The sequence below is a fragment of the Mirounga angustirostris genome, unplaced genomic scaffold, assembly GCF_029215605.1.
Source record: "Mirounga angustirostris isolate CCGP_5_RB_7025 unplaced genomic scaffold, mMirAng1.0.hap1 SCAF_2, whole genome shotgun sequence".
Lineage (NCBI taxonomy): Eukaryota > Metazoa > Chordata > Mammalia > Carnivora > Phocidae > Mirounga > Mirounga angustirostris.
In genome coordinates, this window is record NW_026991710.1 from 179,347,084 (window position 1) to 179,373,492 (window position 26,409).

Sequence of the window (26,409 nt, forward strand, 5' to 3'; positions counted from 1 at the left end):
TCTTCTTTAAATGTTGGGTAGAATTCCCCTGGGAAGCCATCTGGCCCTGGGCTTTTGTTTTTTGGGAGATTTTTGATGACTGCTTCAATTTCCTTAGTGGTTATAGGTCTGTTCAGGTTTTCCATTTCTTCCTGGTTCAGTTTTGGTAGTTGATACATCTCTAGGAATGCATCCATTTCTTCCAGGTTATCTAATTTAATGGCATAGAGTTGCTCATAATATGTTCTTATAATTGTTTGTATTTCTTTGGTGTTGGTTGTGATCTCTCCTCTTTCATTCATGATTTTGTTGATTTGGGTCATTTCTCTTTTCTTTTTGATAAGTCTGGCCAGGGGCTTATCAATCTTGTTAATTCTTTCAAAGAACCAGCTCCTAGTTTTGTTGATCTGTTCTACTGTTCTTTTGGTTTCTATTTCATTGATTTCTGCTCTGATCTCTATTATTTCTCTTCTCCTGCTTGGGTTAGGTTTTATTTGCTGTTCTTTCTCTAGCTCCTTTAGGTATAGGGTTAGGTTGTGTACTTGAGACCTTTCTTGTTTCTTGAGAAAGGTTTGTATTGCTATATACTTTCCTCTTAGGACTGCCTTTGTTGCATCCCAAAGATTTTGAACAGTTGTGTTTTCATTTTCATTGGTTTCCATGAATTTTTTAAATTCTTCTTTAATTTCCTGGTTGACCCATTCATTCTTTAATAGGATGCTCTCAGCCTCCATGTATTTGAGTTCTTTCCAACTTCCTCTTGTGATTGAGTTCTAGTTTCAAAGCATTGTGGTCTGAAAATATGCAGGGAATGGTCCCAATCTTTTGGTACCAGTTGAGACCTGATTTGTGAGCTAGGATGTGATCTATTCTGGAGAATGTTCCATGGGCACTAGAGAAGAATGTGTATTCTGCTGCTTTGGGATGGAATGTTCTGAATATATCTGTGAAGTCCATTTGGTCCAGTGTGTCATTTAAAGTCTTTATTTTCTTGTTGATCTTTTGCTTAGATGATCTGTCCATTTCAGTGAGGGGGGTGTTAAAGTCCCCCACCAAATTGTATCTGGTGATTAACATAACAAAATAAAAAAAAAGACTCTTCACCAAAACCAAAAGAAAAAAAAATTGCATATTTCTTTTAAAATTAGTGATTTCATATTCTTTAGGTAAATACCCAGAAGTGGAATGACTCTATCACATGGTAATCTATTTTTAATTTTTTGAGGAACTTCCAAACTATTTTTCACAGTGGCTACACCAATTTACATTCTCACCAACAGTGCACAAAGGTTCCCTTTTCTCCATATCCTTGCCTACACTTGATATTTCTTATCTTTTTGATAACAGCCACACTGACAGATGTAAGGTAGTATCTCACTGTGGTTTTCATTTGTGTTTTCCTGATGATTAGTGATGTTGAGCACCTTTTCATGTGTCTGTTGACTATCTGTGTGTCTTCTTTGGAAAACTACTTATTCAGTTCCTCTGCCCATTTTAATCAGATTATTATTATAATTATTATTTGGTGTTGAGTTGTAGAAGTTCTTTATATGTTTTGCATATTAACCCCTTATTGGATATATCATTTGCAAATATCTTCTTACACTCAATAGGTTGCCTTTTCATTTTGTTGATGGTTTCCTTTGCTGTGCAAAAGCTTGTTATTTTGATACAGTCCCAATAGTTAATATTTGTTTTGTTTCCCCCTTGCCTGAAGAAATATATCTAGAATATTCTGAGTATATTTCTTAAGGAAATCATGAGGAAACCACTTTATTCATTCTAAATGATGGAACAACAAAATCTCAAAGTAGACCTCTCTACCTACAAAATGGTAATTTTTCATTGTCAAATAAAACTTGATATATGTACTTGATATTTCATGTTTATCCAGATGTGAAAAATACCCTTAATTTAATTTTCAGATTGACAAAGAATTATACCAAGTTTATGCCATCAAACTATAAAAGAATACACTGTAATAGAAAAGATTATACTAAGTTAATATAATTTACCATACCCTGGAAAATGCAGAGATGCCAAATGATCTTCTTGTTTTGTCTTTGGGTCATTTCCTATGTTAATGACTAGTGGGCTCTAATTGGATGAAAAAGTTTCAAAGGATTGATTTTAATCCAAAATGATACTAAGGCACAGTCTTTAAATTGCCTATTGGGGAAGAAAAATTACTATCTGCTTGTTTACTTTTCATCTATGTTTCTTACAAAAATATGCCAAGATGTTTTCCTATTTATATTTACTAGTGATTACGATTCTAAATAAAGGAGAGCTTGTTTAATGGGCATTATGATGATACTTAGTTACAAAATACAGTCTCTTCTCACAAAATCTAGCCACACTTCATGAAAATTAACTTTCCTAGCTAGCATTTATTATTTGAAAATACTTCCTGGGATCAAGTCTAATTACTATATACTGTGCTGAGTAATAAAGTTCCATGTAAAGCAAACAGAAGAACAAATTGTTATAAGAAAGAACAATGAGCAAAAACTATTTAGATGTTTAAAGTTGGAATTGACTACACAGTTAGCTTTTATAGTGGTGAAAATATATGCATTTTATTTATTTTCATCTTCCATTTCAATAGCATACTCCAATTACACATTTTATATACTTTCTGAGAGACAATCATCTTCAGCATGTTTCATTCTTCTTTGAATGCTTGTTCATAAAAGGAAATTGTAATTCTTCATCATTTCAAGTGAAGTGATACATTAAAATGTTTTATATGCCTTCATCCAGATGACTTTTGGTAGGAACCCAACTCATCTCAATAGAGATTATCTGACCCTTTAAAAAATTCAATCATATTTAAAACTTAAACACAAACAAAATATGTGTCATTTCTAGTTATGTCACAAATGTTTAAGTATCCATCAAATGGACTGGTTTGAAAGCTAAAATAAGTGCATCTACATTTAAGCAAGAAAGGCCAACCAAAACAAAACAAAACCACTTTGTTCTTAGTGGCAGGATCAAAGTTGGGGAGTTATGTAGAGATCTCAGTTGCTTCTTATTCTTCATTTGCCACCCTCCAATCACTTTTTGTCCTTTTATTTTTTTTTTAGTATTCTGCTCTGAGTCTCTGGAGGCTGGCCCCCAGGACCTCATCCCCCTAGCCCCCTTTATGAGGTTCAGGCAACGAGAGTCATGAGACTGGAGGTAAGAGCAGAGAGATGGCAGGCTATTTCTTCACCCACTGCCTTCTTGCTCTGGTGTTCCAGAAGTAGCCTCCATGGATCCAGTCTTCACCAGACTTTGATAATGTTGGTTCATCCTCTGGGCCAAATATCCCTCATTGGTCCCCTTTACTAAATTCTAATCAAAGGTCCTGTTAAGTATGCTATCTCTTTTTTGCCTGGTCTCCTGACTAACAAGTGGAGACTAAGACTTGGAAAGCCTAAGGGCAATGAGGTCCCAAGTGACCTTGTCCTGGCAAGGTCTGCTTTATCGCCCAGGGTGCATTAATTTAGGTCCAGATGCAAATGTCACCCTGCTACATGTAAAATGGAAAACTGAACTCAGAATTTAGGAGCAATATAATCATAGTGGCTATCTTAATTAGGGACTCGATAAATCTCCCAAAGCACTCTCTGAAACAAAATTATATATTTGAAACATCAGGATTAGGAGAACAGAAGAGGGTAAGGACGGGACTTGAGGTCAGCCTTCTGCTGATGCTCCTGAAGGTTTCCACTGAAGGATTAGTAATGGCAACAGACTTCATATACTAAAGAGCCCAACACAACCCCTGGGGTTCATTATAAATGTATGAGAATTACATAACATGTTTGTTTTTAAGACAAAATACTAGTTTCATCAAAATTAGTAAATTGCTGCTTTCAGAAAAATACACCATGTTTAGCATAAAGCTTTAAGTACTCACTGGGATGTTAACACATATCCGTTTTGATGTACATGCATGTTCCTACTTGTTTAAAGCACTCTTTTACATATTACTCACATGAAATGCAAGGAATGTACCTAACTATCATCTATAGCCATAGCTAATATGGTAGCTATTAGCTATCTGTGGCCATTAAAATGCAAACTAAAGTTAAATAAAATTAAAAATTCAGTTCTTGGGCGCCTGGGTGGCTCAGTTGGTTAAGCGACTGCCTTCGGCTCAGGTCATGATCCTGGAGTCCCGGGATCGAGCCCCGCATCGGGCTCCCTGCTCTGCAGGGAGCCTGCTTCTCCCTCTCCCCCTCCCCCTGCTTGTGTTCCCTCTCTCGCTGTGTCTCTCTCTGTCAAATAAATAAATAAAATCTTTAAAAAAAAAAATTCAGTTCTTCAGTCATATTAGTTCCATTTCAAGGGCTAGTGGTTATCATATCAGACAACAGACTAGATCCCTTTAGATCATCAAAGCCAATATTACTATACTGCCCTGCTTGAGACATTCTGATGAATGAATGTCTTAAATAAAAGGTTAATTTCATGCTTATATAAATTATGGATATTTAGAGTAATTTATGATAAAATGAAATAACCTAAATCTTTGAGGTCTGCAACTTGATTAATGATAGTTTCTGACTACAGTAATGTCGTACACAAACATATATGCGTTATAAACACATTAAAAGCATCATTTTTTGAAGCTTTTTCTTCAGTTAAAATAAGACAAAGTTCAAAATAATATTGACTTAAGCAACAGAGAAATTAATTTCTCTCACACAAAAATAGCCCAAACGGAAAGAGTCTCCAAGGGTTATATGGTGGCTCCAGTGTAGAATTAAGACCCTCCATCCTCAAGTCAGACTTCTACATGATTTACGTGGTAGGACTGTAAGTAGGATCTTACTCATGACAAGAAGGTAGAAGGGAAACAAAAGGGTCAGGCACATTCTAACAATCACACCTGTCACTTCAGTTAACATCCTATTGTTCAGAACCAAACAGCATTACTAAATCTGGATGCCAGAAAGACTGAGAAACTTATTCTTTAGTTAGTGGGACACAGATCCAACCAACACTTCTCTTCCAAGACAAAAGAGAAGGGATACTGAGGGGACAACTCAAGTATTGCCTCATTGCTCAGTCCACATTTTGATACATTTTCCACTCAAACTTTTCATTTCACTAATTACTATTCCCCTATCTGTTAACTAGACTATGAGACCAAACATAGAATTAGCAGAACTACAGTGGTCTCCTTTCAATTAGTGGATATTTCTTTGGTAGGTATTGCTGATTGGCTCCTAAACTTTATAGAGTTACTTAAAGAAATATAATAAATCATGGTAAGAGAAACCAGTTAAAATAATAGATTTAATCACTTATTTTGTTTCCAAGGGAAAGAAATTATGTAGAAAAATCTCCAAGTCAGAGGTAGAACATGTTTTCTTAAGTATACAGCCTCTAAAACAGTTGCTATTGATAATTACTGAAGTCTAAAGAGCAGTCATTTGTCAAATCATCCCTAGTGAGTAAGGATTTGTCCACTGATCAAGGGAATGCTAACTTTCTACATTTGAAAATTAAAATATCTGCTTAGAAAATAGTATGTTGATTGACAGATACTTGTCTGGGTTGGAAAATCTGAAAAAGGACAGTAATCTATTCAAATACTGGACCAGACTATAATATATCATAAAATAATGTTACTTCATTATAACTTTATTATATTTTCCATCTCCTAATGGATTATTATTGAGGCCACATTCAGGTACCCTCCATTTTTAATGTTCTTACCTCCTCCTCCTCGTCTCCATTGTCTATGTAAGTCTTCTGTTTTTTAATCATACTAAACATCTCACAGTGAAAATATTAATTATTTTATGAAATTACTAGTAAAGGAGATAATTTTCCAACTATTTGAAAGACAAATTTTACATAGAATTTCTTTCCTTTCAGGTTGGGAGTTAGATCACTCATTCACTTACTTTTTATTCAGGAAACATTTGCTTAGTTATTAGCTTGTGCTAGACATTATGTTCAGGGACGTAAGAACTCTTCATGTAGCTTTTGGCTTTTACAGGCTCCTAGCATTTCTTGGCAAGCTGTCAAAAAGTAAATTTGGGGCATTTACAATATACCTAGAATCTTCACACTTATTGAGAGTTAGTTTTGCATCAACAGGATAGCAATAAGACTAGAGAGAATGGGCGAAAATTACATGGTTTGTGATAAGCATGAAAGGTAACAGGAAAAGAGTAACAAAAATGTTGCTAATTACAAATGTTAGGTTTGATTTTGCCCAACATATTAACTTTGAAAACTCACTTTTTAGCTACTGAGGTTTATAAGCATTTAAGCAGATCATAGTGGCCCTATTGCCTAGTATCAACTGTCGAAGACTTCAAATTTAAAAAGATAGATTGCACATTGTGGAACTTTTGGAGACAGTTTAAGGGAAGCTATGATTATATTTCCACTACAATGCGTTAAGAATGGAGCCCATTTTATTTCAGGAGCTGTAGCTATGAAAGGTCAATGAGATGTGATACCTTAGGTTTAGCATCCTTTTCAAGTGAAAAAGAATCCCGTGATTAAATAGAAAAGAACTGGATAAAAATCAACTTAAAATATATTTAGTTTTATATTTAAGTGATTTGTGATATTTTCTTTAATAAGCTTTATTTCTCTACTTTTTCTTTGTAATAACTATAAATTTTACCTAAAGTAATCTCAATTCCTAGTCTGTGCAAATATTTGTGCACAGGTATTACTCAGTAAGCATTTTTGAAGCCCATTGGTATTCAATTTTATTGTCATTCTTAATTTTTTGCATCAGCAAATAAATGTAAAATTAAATATTTCCTGTTCTGCTGTTAAAGATATGCTTCTTCATTTTCTCTTTTAATATTTTTAAAAGATTTTATTTATTTATTTATTCATTCATCATTCATTCATTCATTCATTCATTTATTAAGAGAGAGCTGAGTGTGGGGGGAGGAGCAGAGGGGGGAGAGAGAGGGAGAGGGAGGGGGAAAGAATCTCAAGAATATTTCCCACTGAGTGCGGAGCCAGACTTGGGGCTTGATCTCAGGACCCTGAGATCATGACCTGAGCTGAAACCAAAAGTCAGATGCTTAACCAACTGAGCCACCCAGAAGATCCTCTTTTAATTTTTTAAACGATGAATGTACCATATACTCTTCATTGCCTGCCCAACAGCCATTTCCATGTTTCCCTTTATCCTACATGGTAGAATCCCAATTTTGTTTGTTTCTATATAATTATAAGTGCATCCTGAGAGGGTCTGATATAGGAGGAAAGGTAGGTTTGACTCATTAATGAAAAATAAAGCTCCAAGGAAGATTTGGGGAAGGGATGGCTTATGGGTAAAGTTTCCTCCCTCTTAAAAACATACGGAAGGAAGGAAGGCTCTCTTCATCCAATGGATACATCAAGCCTGGACAGAGTGACTGCAGCCTTTCTGTGGCTATGAGGAGAGAAAAAGGGAGTACCTGGGTATCTGAAAACTTGATCTCATTATTGAGCCACTAAATTAACTAACCATGGAACAACTTTGCCTCTGCACAACTTTTGTATGAGATAATTACTTTTTTTCATGATTAATGTGTGTTAAGTGGTGATTTTTCTATTTTTTTTATAGCTGAAATTATTCTAACAATATAAAACAGCATGAGCAATGAATTCCAGTAAGTGGCATACATCAACCAAGAAGTTTTAAATTTATGCAAAAAAACAAAATGCAATTTTGTTTATTTAGATTACTAGCTGATTCTTGAATTAAGTCCTAATATTCTTTAGCATTCATTTAAGTAAATGAAACCAGTGATGTTCACTACACAATATTTCCTTTCAGTCTTTTTCTCCTATTTTCACATTGCATTCCAGATCAATCCATATTCATGTTTAACATAAGTCTTCTAATATAAGATCATTATATTACCCAAATTTTAAAAATGACAGATTTTTTTAAGAATTGGTATTTTCATCTCTTTCCCAGATATTTGAATAGATACCTAAGGTAATTCACATTTTAGAAGAGGAGAAATATTTTCAGAACAGCATAGCTATGAAAAGAATAGAGAATAATCTCAGGATAAATGATTCTAATATACAATTAATTTTGGTGTGACTTTAGGATAGTCACTTTTAATAAAGTTTATTTTTCACTATGTGAGTTAATTTCTCACAAACAATATGTATTGCAGTGTACACAGGAAGGAAATAGAATCAAAGTCACCTAGAGAAATTTTTAACATCACAGTAACTTTTAGGCACATTCTTTCTTCTCCCGAGCCCCCACACCTCAAGTTAAAAACCAATAATTTATTGACTTAAAAGCAAAAATACTGTTTCTATTTCTTAACACCAGTCTACTACAATGAGAAGGTTTTTAAAAATGTATGTAAGTTCTTGGTGAGTTTAATCAATCATGACATTTTATTAGAGGGAAAATAAAAAGATAATTTTAAAATGCATATGACATCTTCAAATACAGAAGTTCAATTCCAAAAATCTATGCGAGTTCCTTTATTATATGAAACAAAAATAAGCTCACCAAATATTATTAATGAAAATGATTAAGGGTTAGGAGAAAACGTAACTGTTTGGGTGTGTATGTGCCATGCATTTGTGTGTGATATGTTGTAATTACAAATTGTTTAAAATTCTATAGAACATCTTATTATCCCACCTTTCCGTATGCATATTACTGCATGCATATGTTATTTTATCCATATCTACATTGTAAGAATTTCCAGTTCCCATGGATTCGGATATTCTTTAGAGAATCTGACAGCAGCATACCTCTCAAACGTAATTCATTAATGTGAGTTTTAAATGAACTAGGACTTCTACAAGTCGAATAAAAAAAATCAAGAAGAACAGGCCCAAAGAAAATTAGTGTGATCAGTAGATTAAAATGTCCTCTTTTCTATCCCTATGAGCTTTTAAATTGAATTAGCTCTTAGAGCATATGTTACTAGAAAAATTGTCCTGCACAGACATATTCTTTAGTATATTTTAAAATATCCTTCTTAGCATATCTACAGATCTAAATTAGCTGAAGATGTAAACATAGAATTGACATATGCCAGTGTAAGAAATTAATTCACTGGGGAAATTTTTGTCTTTGTCTTTCTACTTGGTAGTCATGAAATGTGTTGGGATTGTTTTGTTTTGTTTTCACTCCTTGGCACAACTCATCTAGCATTTCTTACAAAGAATAGCTCTAAATACTAAAAACAGTTTCCAAGTAAAAGTCCTGTTGTGCCTGTTTTAATAAACAGATAAGGATCATTTGTACTTAGCAGAATTTATTTGCATATAAACAATTAATGTGTTAAAGTTTTTCAATCTGCCATTTTCACATGAGGAATAATAAATATACAATCGGCAATTTTATTGTCGCTACTATTTTTGTTTTCTTCAAGTTATTCTTTGTCATATTGTATCAGGAGGTTATTCAAAAAGGAAAGAAAGAGGGGAAAAGAAAGGAAGAAACAGGTATAAGGAGGAAGAAGAAGCCAGAAAAGAACATAGTAATACCTTCCCTTCTTTTCTGCAATATGATCACTTTCACACTTATCCCCCATTCACTTAAATGTTCATTAAATATCCAGAAAATGGCATGGATATGCTCTTAGAGATGGAAGAAACTATAAAACTATTAAGAGTGTGGCACATAGTAGACAATAAAGCATATTTGTTAAATGAAAGCAGTTTAGGAAGTTGGCTCTGCTTTCACTAAAATATAGTTTGTTTCTGCTTTAATATAGATCAATGTGCATTTCCTTCAGTTTAGAAGTAAGAATTCTGAAAGGAAAATATCCTAGGTTACATTTTTTAAGGGAAATAAATTTGGAAAGTCAATCTTGTCAGGGAGTTAAGAAAATTAAGAGCAACTTGGCCTAGGTCTACACAATGACTTTTATTTATTCATTGCATTAACATGCTCCTTATATGAAAGAGAACACATGTTTCACCACTGGATTCATGACCTCCTGAGGGAACGCTTTCTTGAAACACCTGCATTAAATGATCATTATCAGTTTTTGTAAGGAACGCTTGCCATCCAAAAGTTGACAAGGGACCCAGATCATGACAGTCAAAACAAATCTTGGCATACATTTCCTGTTAAGTCTAAAGAACTCCTCACGGGACGCCTGGGTGGTTCAGTCGGTTGAGTGACTGCCTTTGGCTCAGGTCATGATCCCAGGGTCCTGGGATCGAGTCCCACGTCGGGCTCCCTGCTCTGCGGGGAGCCTGCTTCTCCCTCTCCCGCTCCCCCTGCTTGTGTTCCCTCTCTCGCTGTGTCTCTCTCTGTCAAATAAATAAATAAAATCTTAAAAAAAAAAAAAGAACTCCTCACGTACAGTTGTCATTTCAAAATAATTTATGAGGACGGTAAAACCGTCCTGCTATCTTTGGAAAGCTCTTTCTTTCATTTCCTCCTTGGCTCTCCACTGACTACCTGGATGCTACAGTCCCAAATGGGCCTTGGCATCCCAGGCCCATAACAACTTAATCACAACCTACCGACCTTCACTCATTTCCTGCTACCCTCCACAAAACTGCCTGTGTTACAACCCCACCCAACTCTGCACCTGCCAGGTCCTTTCAGAAACCCATGACAGGATGCCCACTCCCCCTGAAATTCTCTACATTCAGTCCCTACTTCCCACCATCACATCACCAAGGGCAAGATCTTTGGCTCATTTATTTTTGTATCCCTTGTGCCATAAGCTTGTTCAGGTTTTAAATGACCTCAGTAGCAGCATGTCCTCACCTTCACAGAACAGCCTCTGCCTAGTATTTGTGAGCAAATCAGAAAAGGAGAGATGAAAGGACAACTAACTCACTACTCACTCATTCATCCATCCAAAACGTGCTAGGCGGCTACCATACCCTAAGCATGGCCAGGCTAGAAGAGAGCGGTAAACAAGATGGAGCCCTGCCCCGACCTGACAGTGTAATCAGTCAGACAAGGAATCCAAAAATTAGAAGCCAGACACTTCCTGGTCACAGTCAGGCTCTCTTCAAAGAGTGGTCCAGTTTACCTGGAAGTCAGAAGCCTCTCTGCATGAAGCAGGATACAAATATATAGCTGGATACTATTCAGATACTTTTCAGATGGTTTTAAAATATCAAAACGCTTCCTTAAACTCATATTTAAAATTGTGTGTTTGTGTGTTTTGGTTTGTTAACAAACAAAACTATCGATGAAGATTGGCAATTTTATAAAAGGTCTTCAGTAACAATGGCATGAGAAATAGTATTTCTAAAATAGGTTTGTAGCAGATAAATGACTACTATTTTTTTAAAATTCAATCACAGTTGGAAAAGGTGTACAATTACTTGTTTCAAAATTTCAGTTGGCTGGAAAATAATTAATTTTATTTTCCCAGTATGGATTTAGGTGTCCAATGACCTGATTTGATCCCCATCTCTTATAACTTTCTTATAAATATCAAGAATACAGTGTCACAAAAATAAAAACTCTCAAATATACTTTAATTACAATGATAACTATAATTGAAATCAATTCACAAGCTTAATAATTATACAATATATATTAGCAATCTAACTAAAAGCCTTTGGGTTTATTTTTCCAGGATGGTTATTGGAATATAATTCATTCCATGAATTAAAAGAGGCCTAAACTGTAATATATGCATTGTTCAAGAATGAAAATTCTAAAGTTTCTTATGATCTAGTCAGTATTCATTTTATTCATTCTCCAAAAGAAAATATTTTGTATTAATTTCATATTTGCAAACATACCTAGCCCAGGCAGGTAAACTTATCATAACAAATGGTGTGGAAAATATGTTTGACCAAGTTGAATGTCACTGCTTAAGAGATTTAAACTAAGCTATAAATTTGAGAATGTGAATCATATTTAACCTTGAAAACAACTTGAGTTAAGCTTTTAAAGTTTTTTTTAACCCTTAATATTTTTAAACCAGACACATTGGGACCTCAAACTCTCCTACAGAACATGTTTCTGTTTATTCATATTGTTTTCAAAAATATCTATTTACTTCTCTACAATATGGGTAAGTAGGTAATATGTGACTTAGGAAAAACAGGGAGCAAGGATATAAAAATGACTAATGTTTAGTAAATGCCCCACATGAGCTTTATGTGTAGTAATAAGGCACATACACAAATAAGAACAAAAGGAGTTGAAGTATAGTTGTATTTCAGAAGAGGAGTAAGGCCTTTGTTTAAAGATTTCAGCAGTCAGGGGCGCCTGGGTGGCTCAGTCGTTAAGCGTCTGCCTTCGGCTCAGGTCATGATCCCAGGGTCCTGGGATCGAGCCCCACATCGGGCTCCCTGCTCGACGGGAAGCCTGCTTCTCCCTCTCCCACTCCCCCTGCTTGTGTTCCTGCTGTCCCTATCTCTCTGTGAAATAAATAAATAAAATCTTTAAAAAAAAAAAGATTTCAGCAGTCATGAGTTCTACTCATTGAATTATACAAAATGTTTCTGCAATATTCAAGATTAAATAGTCCAGGAGAAAAGTATTCCACTTTCACCTCCCACCCCCCATGGCAGGACTCTGAAGGGGCCAGACTGCTGACTGGGATTCCGCTCAAGTTACACAACCCCGGGCAAAACTATGTCTCAGTTTTCTCATCTGGAAAATGGCACAAAAGCAATACCTATATCAAAGGACTGTGAAGATTAAATCATGTCTATAAAGCACTGGGAACTATATACACTACAGAAGCTCTGTAATTGGAGCTATTATCATAGTTTGGTGCTCTTAACTCTGTCCTGATAACCCCTCTGTCAATAACAGCAATGTTCCTACACCAAAAATGCTATTGGTTTTTGTACTATTTCTTCATCAGTGTAAAATTTTATTCCTGAATCCCCTTGACAGTATAGGTAATTACCCTGGTGACATCCTTTTATTCTTTCCACTGGCCAAAATTCCTGGAGAAGATGTAAGCACAGCTTTAGCTACAGCCGAGCACTGTTTTAATGAGTACTGTGGGAAAAAAAAATTGAAGCATGAACGCTAATATATCTTAAAATACACCTGAAATGCAAGATCCATTTTTAAAAGGCTAAAACATAACAGTTTATTTCATTTAGAGTAAATCAAATATGCTCAAAAATATGTTGAAAGAAGAATCACATCACTCCATTTAAATATCTTCAAGTTATTGTGATTAAGCAACAATAGAAAATACTTTTTGTTTTACTCTCTTCTACCACTTTGAGATTTGGATTTCCAAATCTTTATTTTCCAGAGGGAGAGTTGCTAACAACTAATCCAATGTCTCAAATCAATGTTTAATGGTTGACAGGTACCAATGTCAAACACATCAAGAAATCCCCCGTACCATCAGTAAAACAAACCAACTTCACAACCATGGACGTTTTCTATGATTTTTTCTTATTTCGGAGCTGCACAGCTCCTAAAATTATCATTTCCGTTCAAGTCTCCGTTCAAGTCTTCTGCTCCCTAGCAGTTAACTTCAGAGAGAATTTTGAGCTGCTTTGAGGAAATTCTGCTGGGTTCTGTATCTTTGTGGTTTCTCATTCCAAAAAACCAAAAACAGCCTGAACTGGGTTTATTTTAAGCTGGATATATAGAGGAAAGATGACTTTCGAAAAAAAAAAAAAATGTGTTGAAATAAGAATTCCCAGATAAAGAAATAGATTCACACCAAAAAGTGTTTTCAAGCGGAATTACAACTGGGACACTTTGCCCCTTTGGCAGAGATTATTTAATGCTGGCCACTAACGTTTGCCACTTAAAATGGTAAATACTGGGAGTGGGGGTAGAACATGGGGATGTGTCTGTCTGGAACCTAAAGGAGACAAATAAGTCCAACTGAAGCAGTTGATGCAACAATGGCTAATGTCTTTTAGGTGAGTCTCCCTGATTCTAATAATACAGTGTATTTTCTCCTCTGAAGTTTCCAATGTGACTGGGAATAGAAATCATAATAACATTCATGGAAGACATTCAGAAGGAAGATAATTATCAGAAATGTGGAATATTGTTTGAGTATGTTTTTAATGCAGTTTTATGCTTAGCCAAGCACACTCAAGCATTTAGGTCCAAAACACTAGTGATGAAAACTTTAAAACTGCCCCACATTGGATTTTTGACAAATTTGGACTAACTTGCTTTTTATTTTTAACATCTATCAGAGTGTTTTCTATGTGTTAAGCACTGTTTTAAGCACTCTCCATTAACTCATTTCAATCCTATAACAATCCTATGTGGCTCATACTATAAATGGTACTTGGCAAATAGAAAAACAAAAACAAAACAAAATTGACGTACATAGTAGTCAGTACCTTGCCCAACACTCACAACTAGGAAATACTAGTGTAAAGAATTTGAGCTCAGGTAGGCAGCCTAGAGATTCCCTTATCTACAAGCATTTTTTTTCCTTACAATTGCTATCTCTTAGGATTTTCCATAATCTTACCTTAGGCAAAATAGTAGTGCAGAATTGTGGTCAATCTATAGTAGACTATTCCTCTATAAAAATCATATTTTCTGCTGATGGCACCATTTGGCCATGTACAATCAACAATTTCCCTAACACAGAGAATAAATGAAGGCCTCGTTATCTTTGACATTTATAAGCATGGACCCTATTTTAAGACAAAAGTATAAGCAGTTATCTTAAAATTGCTACTTCTCAAACATGTTTCTATCTTACTACCCTAGCAGCTAAAAAATTGGACCAAAAGTCCCACTGGCATTCTTCTACTCTATAACTAGGCAATATAATTTGTTAGAATATACATTTTTCTACTTATAAACTTGAGAAAGCTATTTTTCACTTTGCCTAAAATAAAATCAGGCTTGTCAACATTTAATGTTTTCTGAGTTAACTTTTATGCAAAAACATTTTTCTCCTTGCTTAAATAAACAGTTTCCACATTGTCTCAGTATTTCTCCTTAACCAGTAAGCTTTTGACCTGAAATATTGCCCATTCCACACACCCCCATACTCACCCTGCTCTCCCTTCCACCCTTTGATATAACTCACCCAGAGTGAAATTAGTGTTGTTAGTAAAAGCATTCTCTAAGAGGTGGTGTCTACCAAAGTTTACTCATGGTGGGCATCAGAGACTTACAGCTCAGACAGGTTCTAACTTCAAACAGATATCGGTATATAACTTAGGGCAATAGGCACAATAATTCACTCCTCGCCCCCAAAAGATATCCACATCCTAATCCCGGAACTTATAAATATGTCACTCTACTTGGCAAAAAAGAACTTTGGACAATGTCACTAAGTTAATGGTACTGATACGGGGAGAGTATTTTAGGTTATCTGAGTGGCCATAATATAATCCCAAGGGTCCTTATTAGAGGGATGCAGGAGGATCAGAGTCAGAGGAAGAAGATAGGACGATAGAAGAAGAACAGAGGTGGGGGGGATTTAAAGATGCTACAGTTCTGGCTTTTGAAGATGGAAGGAGGCCAAGAAATGAGCCAAGGAATACAGGTAGCCTTTGGAAGCTGGAAAAGGTAAGGAGACCAATTCTCTACAGCCTTTAGAAGCAGACAGCTCTACTGACAACTTTATTTTAGCCAGGTGAAACCCATTTTAGACTTCTGACCTCTCCAACTCTAAGAAAATAAGTCTGCATTGTTTCAAGCAATAAGTCTGTGATCATTTGTTGCCATAGCAATAAGAGACTGATATACTTGCAAAGTATCTATAACCTGGAACAGAGTTTAAAAAGAAAACAGAAGAAAATGCAAAAGGAAATGTTAAAAATGACAGGCCATTTCCTTTAAAATAAAATTCTCATCCTTTATCTTAAGCATTCCGTGTCTGCCCAATAAACTCTGAATGCTATATAGTGAGGGCCATAGATGAACATTCAGCTTCTCCTGATGAGGGAACTAGTGAGAACATTTACACCATGAAAAGTGGAATACAGTCTTCCTAGGAGTCTGAGCCAGATTCCCCTCTCACACTGTCCTACTAATCATTTTCTGAGGGCCCTTCAGTTTTCCTGACCCAGGTACCCTGTACCGGGAGAGCTGGGTCCTCCTTCCAGAGCCCTTATTAACCTGTGAAGATTATGCGCAGGATCTGTATATGTGATTACTTGTTCAGAATGTCTGACAATTAGTTTCTCTGAAGGTTTATCTTCTCATTGCAAGGGATTGCTGCAGCCTCTGTCTGTTGACTTTGTGGTCTTGGCCCTTGGCATACTCGCTGTCATGCCCAGCCCTCGGCTCTCTCTACAACCTGGGCAGCTTTCCGTCTCTCACATCTTTGCTTCTTGCTGTCATCGGTCTCCTCTCTGTCAATGCTAAAATAATGGCAAATGCTTTATTTTTATCCCTTTGGTGACAAGAGTCCAGGCCTGATTGGAGATCTAATTCCATCAGTTGCCAACCCAGTGAAATTCTGCTGTAAGGCAACTGAACAGTTCTGCAAAATTAGCCCCGAATGTTACTGTTTAGTATGCTCAAGGACAATACTGTAACCCTATGGCTGCAGCCTATTTTTCATCTCAAAGATTTTACCTCCCACATTTCAGTGTAAGTTTATAATAAATAATTTAAACTGTATGTTTATGGTAAATGAGACTTGACACCAGAAACTAAGAGCTATTCCTTTATATATTTATAATGGATTTTAGACATTTACACTTTTTTAGGCTTAGATCCTTTCTTTAACACAAAAATTCTCCCCAAATGCCACATTATAAACTAGATGCCTCTGTCCTAAATACAAAGGTCTAGTTCTTTTCTTTTTCTTTCTTTTTTTTTTTTTGGTCTAGTTCTTTTCATGCAAAATTTGTTTAGTTCAAAATTAGGTTGGAAAATATCTCATTGCCTCCTTTTAGCTCCAGAGATTTTCCCAAATATTTAATAAAAAACAGTTATAAATTATTTTAAACATTAATTTATTATTTGGAATTTAATACTTTTTAAATATTTTGGACTTAAATATATATCATAGGGCATTATTAAGAGTGAGTGGATGAAGAAAGCAGACCTGTATCAGAATATCCCAGTGGAGGGTGCCTGGGTGGCTCAGTCGTTAAGCGCCTGCCTTCGGCTCAGGTCATGATCCCAGGGTCCTGGGATCGAGTCCCACATTGGGCTCCCTGCTCGGCGGGAAGCCTGCTTCTCCCTCTCCCACTCCCCCTCCTTGTGTTCCTGCTCTTGCTATGTCTCTCTCTGTCAAATAAATAAATAAAATCTTTAAAAAAAAAAATTTAAAAAAAATAAAAAAAAAAAAAAGAATATCCCAGTGGAAACATACAGGTATCAAGATTCCAGTAAGTTTAGGAATCATTTTATAAGGGCTAGAATACATGAGATGTTACCAACTTGCAAACTGATGAATGTGATCATCTAGGGTCATTCATTTTTTCCACTGTTTTATTTTATTCTTATTCCAGCTTTATTGAAGTATGGTTGACAAATAAAAGTCATATATATTTAGGTTGTATAACATAATTTTTAAGAGGTACAGTGTGATTTAATATATATTGTGAAATAACTACCCCATTATTGTAGAACCAATATTTTATTATATTTGGAGTGTCATAACTTGACAAAGCTTTTCAGTTCACTCTTCCTATGTAACAAGCCAGCCCCAAATTTAGTCACTACAAACAACTAAAATTTCTTATTTCTCATAATTCTATGAGCTGCAGGGTGGTTCCTTTGCAGCTCGTACATGGACTCACTCGTGCTGCACTTGGCTGGGAGGTCAGATGGGCTAGAAGGTCTATGCCTGACACCTTTGGTTTTCCCCCATGTAGCCTCTCAACCTTTACTAGGACATTGGATTCCTGACATGGTGGTCCCAGGACACTGTACCAGGAGGGAGGACACAAGGAGAAACGGCAAAGTTTCTTGAGGCCAAGACTCAGAACTGCCACAATGCCATGTTTACCCTATCGTGTTGGTCAAAGCAAGCACCAAGTCAGCCCAGATTCAAAGGGTGGGGAAACAGACTCTATTTCTTTACAGGAAAAGCTGAAAAATATTACGGATTTGTTGTTCAATCTACCATACAAAGTGAACTCCAACCCTTGTGAAGTGTGATTATTTTATAAACAGCCATTTTATTATTTTTAGCACATAATAAAGGACATCCTCAAATTTGACATCTGAGTTTGTGTCTACTCTTTGTTTCCTGTTCTTTGGAATAGATATGAAGAAATAAATATGAAGAAAAAAAGAGAGCAGACATAATATCTTCACATAAAAAGAAGTTCTACTTCAGAATGTTGCAGAGAAAATTTTTAAAGTTAACCTTTAAAACAAAAATTGAAAGTATAATTTCAGGAAAATAAATGGAGAGAGACCAAGGCATTGTTATCTTCCCAAATAGAATTCTTAGTTGCAAATAATAGAAACTGAAGCAGAAATGGATAATTTATTGGTGGGAATTAGTTAGCTCACAGAAAATGCTGGTGAACCAAAGCTAAATCCAGTCATGAACCAAGGAATGACAGGCAGCCAAGATCACGCCAGAGCTGTCGACTTAGGACCTAGTGGTCCCCTCCCCACCCTGTAGACCCAGACAGCCCAGCCTCAAAAAGAAAAGGTGGCCTAAAAATAACACTATTACAGTATCCTTTATTATAACACCTCAGCTAAATTTATTTGTCAAGTCCCAGTTATTTCATCTGGTCTTTTACATAGGAGATTATACGTATACATATATGCTGATTCAAGTAGGTATGTATATAATATATATAATGATACATATACATTCTGACATATATAAGGACATGCAAATAATGATACATATGTATGTGTACAGAAAGAAAACCAAAGAGACTATATATATTATTTAAACTATAAACATTTTAACATTGTTGACTAGGCTAATTAAAAATATAAAACTAAGTAAACTTGCCTCAAAATCTTAACAAATTTTCATTTTTTACACCAAAATATGCTTTTATGTTGTATCAGTCTGCTCAAACTGACATAACAAATGCTATAGACTAACTGGCTTAAATACGAGATATGTATTTTTCACAGTTCTGGAAGCTGGGGAGTCCAAGATCAAGGTACCAGCAGGTTTGATTCCTCGTGCGATCTTTCTTCCTGGCTTGCAAACAATTGCCCTCTCCCTGTGCCTTCACATGGTGGAGAGAAAGAGAGAGAGAGAGAAAGAGAGAGAGTGCTCTGGTCTCTCTTCCTCTTCTTATAAGGACACTAATCATATTCTGGGGGAAACTACCCTCATGACTTCATCTAAACCTAACCACCCCCCAAAGTCCCCATCTCCAAAAACAATTATATTGAGGGTTAGAGTTTCAATATATGAATTTGGCGGGAGGTGGGGGGGGGAGGGCTCTGACAATCCCTAACAACATTAAGCCGTGAAAGAAGAAATGGTAATATATTTTTCATTAAACTCATATTTTATATTTCAACACATAAGAGAAAACTTGAAATTAGGAGTTTCTCATAATTCTTCTATATAATAAATACAGATATTAAACTTCACCAGTCCTTCAAGGTATCTTTGTTCTTATCTATCATATTCCACTCACTCCGATGGGAAGTTATTGAAAATTTGTCAGGAAATGAAAGTTTTGAAAAATATCATATTAATCTGGGGTAGTGTATACATGTAAACATCTTATGAAAAGAATTGTTATACTTTGGAATAAAAATAATTCAAAGGAATGCATAACTATAGCAAATATTTAGATATTACTAAATATCTAAATATTAAATATTATTAAATTTGTGCCCTAAAAAGAATCATTAAAATACACTCCTTAATAATAACAGTAACAACCACTACCACAAAATACACTCCTTAAGAATAATAGTAACAACCACCACCACAAGAGTAAAAGGAACAACCACTTCCACAACACTAAGAGGCTACTAAGTGTCAGTATCTTTGCCAGTCAGGCATAGTTAAACACAGAATACTGAGGGGCGCCTGGGTGGCTCAGTCGTTAAGCATCTGCCTTTGGCTCAGGTCATGATCCCAGGGTCCTGGGATCGAGCCCCACATCGGGCTCCCTGCTCGGCAGGAAGCCTGCTTCTCCCTCTCTCACTCCCCCTGCTTGTGTTCCCCCTCTCGCCCTGTGCCTCTCTCTGTCAAATAAATAAATAAAATCTTAAAAAAAAAAACCCAGAATACTGAGCATGAAAGAAGCGTTGAGCTCAATATTGCACAGCTAAATTACAATCTCAAAACCAGTGTGACTCTATGATTCCTGTTCTTTATCCTCCACTGTGCTTTCTTGCCAAAGGACTAGATCTAGAGTCAGATTGGGTATTAGGGAAAAGCGTGGGCTAGCAGGCTAATGGAATCTCTACACAACATGCAATTCACATGAAATATAACTTTAAACACAAAAAGTAACTTGAATCTTCTTTTATAATATAATTATTTGTTTAAAAGACAGTTTATGACCTTCCTCTGCCCAAACTAGCCCACCAAATCTTTGTAAATTTCTAGAAATGAATTTGTAGAGAGAAATAATGCCCCAATTTTGGGAATTTTCGTAGAAATTTCACAGAATTTTCAAATTCATTCATTCATCCATTCATTTCTTCATTCATTTAGCAAAAGCTTCCTGAGTGATTGCCATGTGTAACCAATGTTAAGGATGTGTGTGTGTGTTTTAATCTGCATTTTGTTAGCTAGAGATAACAGCAAAAATCTGAAGCTCACTTTCGGTCTAGATCATAGATGCAATTCTCACCATTGAAGTGATTTAATTTCTATTAAATACAGAATTTATTTCTGTCAAATGTTCCATTTTTTTAACCTTTTAAATTTGTGTAATAAAATTGAGTGGTACCATTATTTATGCGACTGGAATGATCCATGTGTTCTCAAAATCATTATCATTCTGCAATACTTAGAGTTATAACTAATTATGATTTTCAGCCAGGAAGGAAAGCAGGAAGGAAATTATGGCTTCCATTTAGGACTAGAAAGTAAATTAACAGATCATCTTCATAAATAAAAATAAAATAGCTGATACCCCTGTACATGCAGTAACATAGAAATCCAAGTTTGCTAATACCTGCCAATAATATTAAAGTAGAAATTAGTAATTACCATAAAAACTATCTCCCAGGAAAACAAAGGACATGTTTTACTAGCTTCAGAAAAAAAAAACCCTCAAGAAATAAATGATGGTTATGAAACCTTTGCTGAAAAGTATCAAACCTCTGGGGGGAAATTTTTTTTTTTTTTTCTTTTCATTTGGGTGGAATAAGGCAAGCATTTTTAAAAGCCCAGTACTCTCCTTTTCTCTACCCAACCGGTCACATGATGATACTCAAAGTGCCAATTAGAAAAATAGATGGGGGGGGGCACATGGGTGGCTTAGTCGGTTAAGCATCCAACTCCTTATCTCAGCTCAGGTTCAGGGTCCTGAGTCCAAGCCTGTGTTGGGCTTCACGTAGAACCTAATTTATTTTTTTTTTAAGATTTTATTTATTTATTTATTTATTTATTTATTTATTTATTTATTTATTTATTTGCGATAGCGAGCGGGAGCAAGGGAGACAGAGAGAGAGTGAGCAGGGGGAGGGCCAGAGGGCAGAGGGAGAAGCAGACTCCCCGGCTGAGCAGGGAGCCCGATGCGGTACTCATCCCAGGACCCTGAGATCGTGACCTGAGCTGAAGGCAGAGGCTTAACCCACTGAGCCACCCAGGTGCCCTGGAGCCTATTAAAAAAAAAAAAAAAGAACAGGATTTGTAAAGGAGAATGACAGCACCTTCAGATTAAATGGCATATTTGCTGTGGTCTACACTTCCCTTTTTCTGGGTTTTAAAGGACCCAAGTCAAGCTTTCAAATTTCACTTGGGAAAATTATTTAACTGAAAAGGCCAACTCTATAGAAACTGTGTTTTTTTTTTATCCAAGGTAAGCCATTCATCTGTGTGTGCGGGGGTGGGGGTGGGGGGTGGCTCACAAGCTCCTGTACCAAATCTCCAAATCTTAAAGTCAATTCTGAAGGCATAAATGCTAATTCACGTCTATAGTTTAAGACTGGTTAAAGTTCCCATAAATCATCTTTTGTTATGGGATCCAAAAATGTAAAAAATTCAGTAAGAGTCTCACTAGTATTCCACCAGGACTTCTTTAGCCCTTGGGTTTTCTATGTTGCTCCTGGCAATCACTGTTACCTCCTACAAGGTATCAGAATATGATCTCACCCCTCTGCCGTGAGCATAATGAGACAGAAAAGGATGGAGTCCCATGAATTCTAAAGGCTATGTCTAGAGCTACCTGGAGAGGCGGCATCATGGACGGCCTCACCATGTGATGTGTGAGGTAGAACGATGAAACTCAGCTTTTTGTGGTTGTCTCTTTGGTCTTAAATACTGTTGTGTGCAGCCACATCACAAACGCCACAAAAGTCATACCACAGTCATGTGGGTGGGAATGAGCCAAGGTGGATAGAGGGCAAAACAGAGTTAAGTCAGAAATGGAAATTCTCTCCACGATATTCCTAGGTCAGGAACTATCAATATCATTAGACATGACAGATACCAAAAGAACCTAGGCAGGGTCATGGAGCTTGTAAAGGCTAGGTTGGGATACAAACCCATGTCTCTTGTACCCCAAATCCCTCTAGCCTCTCTTCCACTCCCTCCACCTCAGCCCCCCTTCTGGAATTCCATATTCCATTCCATTCCCAGAAATAATATTTGCTTATTATAAACATTGTAAGCAAAATTCAAATATAAATGGACATTCAGAAAGTTGCTAAATATACTTTTTCCTCTGTATCTCCTTTGTCACTGGGCATAGCGAACTCTCTAACCTTCCCCATCCCCAAAATCAGATCCATGTTAGAGAGGCCGGAACAGAAGAGACCTCGAACACCTGCCCATAACTCAAGAGTTTTCTTCATATTTAACCATCTATGGTTACATTTAATCTTCACAACAATCCAGCAAGGTAGAACAAGGATCATCAACAGTTCACTTCACAGGTGAAGAGATACTCTTGGAGAAATGCAACTTGCCAAAAGACACACAATTAATAAATGTTAGTTCAAGGCCAAGCCTGGACTTCTCTCAGTGTTGGAACTACATGAGCCACCTGAGTTCATTGTCTTCAATTCTCCATCTAGGCTCTCTGATGGGTACCATTCATGAGTTTGTGAAACATGCCAAAGCGCCATGCTTGCCACTCTCAGCTCCCAGGAAAAATTATGCTCAACCACTGCAATTACACAACAGTAGAGAAACACACACTTGCAATCTAGAAAATTTGTGTGGTTCCCCCCGCCTTTTTGGTAACACCTCTGAAAAAGCAGGATACAGACACTTGTCACAGCAGAATCATTTCTCTATTTATCCTCATGTCGCTCTTGCTTTTTCCAGTAAGAAAGAATGACAATATAACTAGGTACACAAAATATCAAGCCAGTTGGGTCAATAATATTAAAAAAATGCTCTTTCTATATTAACTTTTTGTGCCTCTAAAAGGCTTATCCATTCATGCAGTTTCACTTTCCATTCTTTATACCTGATTAAAATAATTAGAGAAGTGTCCTCCTCTTACCCCACAGAAGCAACCGCTCCAGAGGCTAATGGGGTCCATACAAGGATCAGAAAGACAACACTCTCATATGAAAATGCCACATAATCAACTGGGTAACAATTTCACAGCTGAAGATTCTGGATCAAAATCTCAATGCAAAGGAGGATTCCAAATGTAATGTTTCATCATTATTAATATTTGCCTAAATAAAAACATTGCCGATAGAACTATTTCTTAAGTACTTTATTTTTTTTTATTTTTTATTGAGGTATAACTGCCAGACATTTACATATATTCCTAAATTGCAAGAACAGACTATTAATATCACTTAGAGATGAGAGAAATTAAAAAGAAGCTGGGTAGCGTCGCTGGGCTGGTACAAAGCTATACTGAAACACAAAACTCATGTCTGTCTAACCCCAAAGCCCCTCTTGCTTCTGTTACACTTTGCCTCGGTCCCCTTTCTGGAAGTTTGTATTCCCTTCCACTCTCAGAAATAATATTTGCTTATTGTAAGTATTTTAATCAAAATTCAAATATAAATGCATATTTAAACATGTCGTAAACACTCTTTTGCCTTCTATCTCTATTGTCATTGGAGTAACGCAATCTATGGTGATGGGACAGTTATTTGGCTTCTCAAGCTTGAGGGTCCAAACCCCTTGACAGAACTGCAATTTTGTTACGTACATTTTTATCCATTTCAGCTCAAATAGAACACACAGGACTTCTGTAAAACATTGTCTTGAGTTTATGAATTTACCTATACAGTAAGAAGCACGTTGACTCTTCATGCAAATGCCACAGGCCACTTACAGCCTAAATGGGCTTTGGTTTTGATTTTTTTTTTTAATAGAGAAATGTAGTATTAGTATATACCTTGTAGTTATTGCAGCAAGTGATGAAAACTGAGTGCCAATAAAAGAGAGAATAAATGAATTGCCAAGATCTTGTAAGGCCTACCATTAGGAAAGTCATTTGCAACATACATGTGATGTAACTAAAATATCACATGCAAGATAAACAGTGCTTCAGAATCAATCATTTATTTTTCCATCTAACGATCAATATTCCCTTTTCCATTTCTTATCCAAGCAATGACAATGATTTTCAAATAAGAAAAACAATTAATTTTGCAGTTTATTTACATACTATACAAATGGAATTCAAACTGACTTGCTTCATCTACTTTATGTTTCACATAGATTTTGCTACAAAACTGAAGTTTTCCTTATTCAATAAAATCCTTTTGGGACTCTATTTAGGTGACTCACAATAAAAATATTTATCATTTTCTTGTTGCTTTATCTTTAGATTTATCATATATGAGAAAACAGAAATTTGTGTGGCCAGAATTATTAATTTTTCAAACCATGACCTGTTATAATAGCCACTTACTCCCACCTTTATGTATTTATTTTTTTTGTTTTTTACTGAAGAATATTTGACACACAATGTTACATTAATTTCAGGTGTACAACATAATGATTCAAGTACTCTATTCATTACGCTATGCTCCCCACAAGTGTGGTTACCATATGTCACCATACAACACTACTATATACCATCGACTATATTCCCTATGCTGTACCTTTCATCTCCATGATTTATTCATTCCATAACTGGAAGCCTGTATCTCCTACCTTAAGCAACACTGCTTCTTATCATCCTACATCCCTTCAGTTTCTTAAAAACTGTTGACGAGAACTTCATATATCCAAAGGTAATAAAGAGACAAGCAAACACCTTAAGATGGTTTCACAATAACTACATGAAGATGAAGCCATTAAGAAGTTTGCAATTTATGAATTCTAGAAACCCAAAGTCAAATAATGTTTTCCCCCAACATAAAATTCAAACAATATACCTAAAGGTTTTATCTTAACAGTTACCTACAATAGGAAAAGCATGAATGAAAGGCACTTTACATAGGAACAGGCAACTAATGTGAATTAAATCTATATTATCTATGTTAGATTATTTGTTACTTTAATTTTTATCACCACCAATAAAACACCAATGCTTCAGTCAAACTGGACAGCTTACTTTGTTCTTAAAAATAACTTGAACTTTTATGTATTCTATCTTATTTCATATTTCTTATTAAAGTATAACATACAATGTTATATTATTTTAAGGTACACAATATGACTCAACAGTTCTTTTTTTTAAAGATTGTATTTATTTATTTGTCAGAGAGAGAGGGAAAGAGCACAAGTAAGGGGAGTGCCAGGCAGAGAGAGAAGCAGGCTCCCCACTGAGCAAGGAGCCTGATGCAGGACTCGATTCCAGGATCCGAGATCATGACCAGAGCCAAAGGCAGACACTTTACCAACTGAGCCACCCAGGCATTCCTGACTCAATAATTCTATAGATGACTCAATGCTCATCACCATAAGTGTACTCTTAATTCCCTCTGTCTATTTCACCCATTCCCCCCACTTACCTCCCCTCTGGCAACCACCTGCTTGTTCTCTGTATTTGAGTCTGTTTTTTAATCTCTTCTTTCTTTACTCATTTGTTTTGTTTCTTAACTCCACATATGAGTAAAACATATGGTATTTGTCTTTCTCTGTCTGACTTACCTCACTCATCATTTTACCCTCTAAGTCTATCCATGTTGTTGCAAATGGCATGAATTCATTTTGTTTATGACTGAATAATATTCCATCGTGCATATATACTTCACCTTCTTTATCCATTCATCTATGATGGACACTTAGGTTGCTTCCATAATTTGGCTATTGTAAATAATGCTGCAATAAACACAGGGATATATATGCCTTTTTGAATTAGTGTTGTTTTTTTTTTCCTTCGGGTCAATACCCATACTGGAATTTCTGGATCTTATCTTACTGGAAAATGTACAGATCAAGGGTTTGCTTTCTTGTGGTGTTTTTTTCTCACCCACCTAGGGCCTTGCCTTCCTTTGGAATGCTCACAGCACTTTATGAGATATAGAACATGGTACAGAGGAAGGAATCA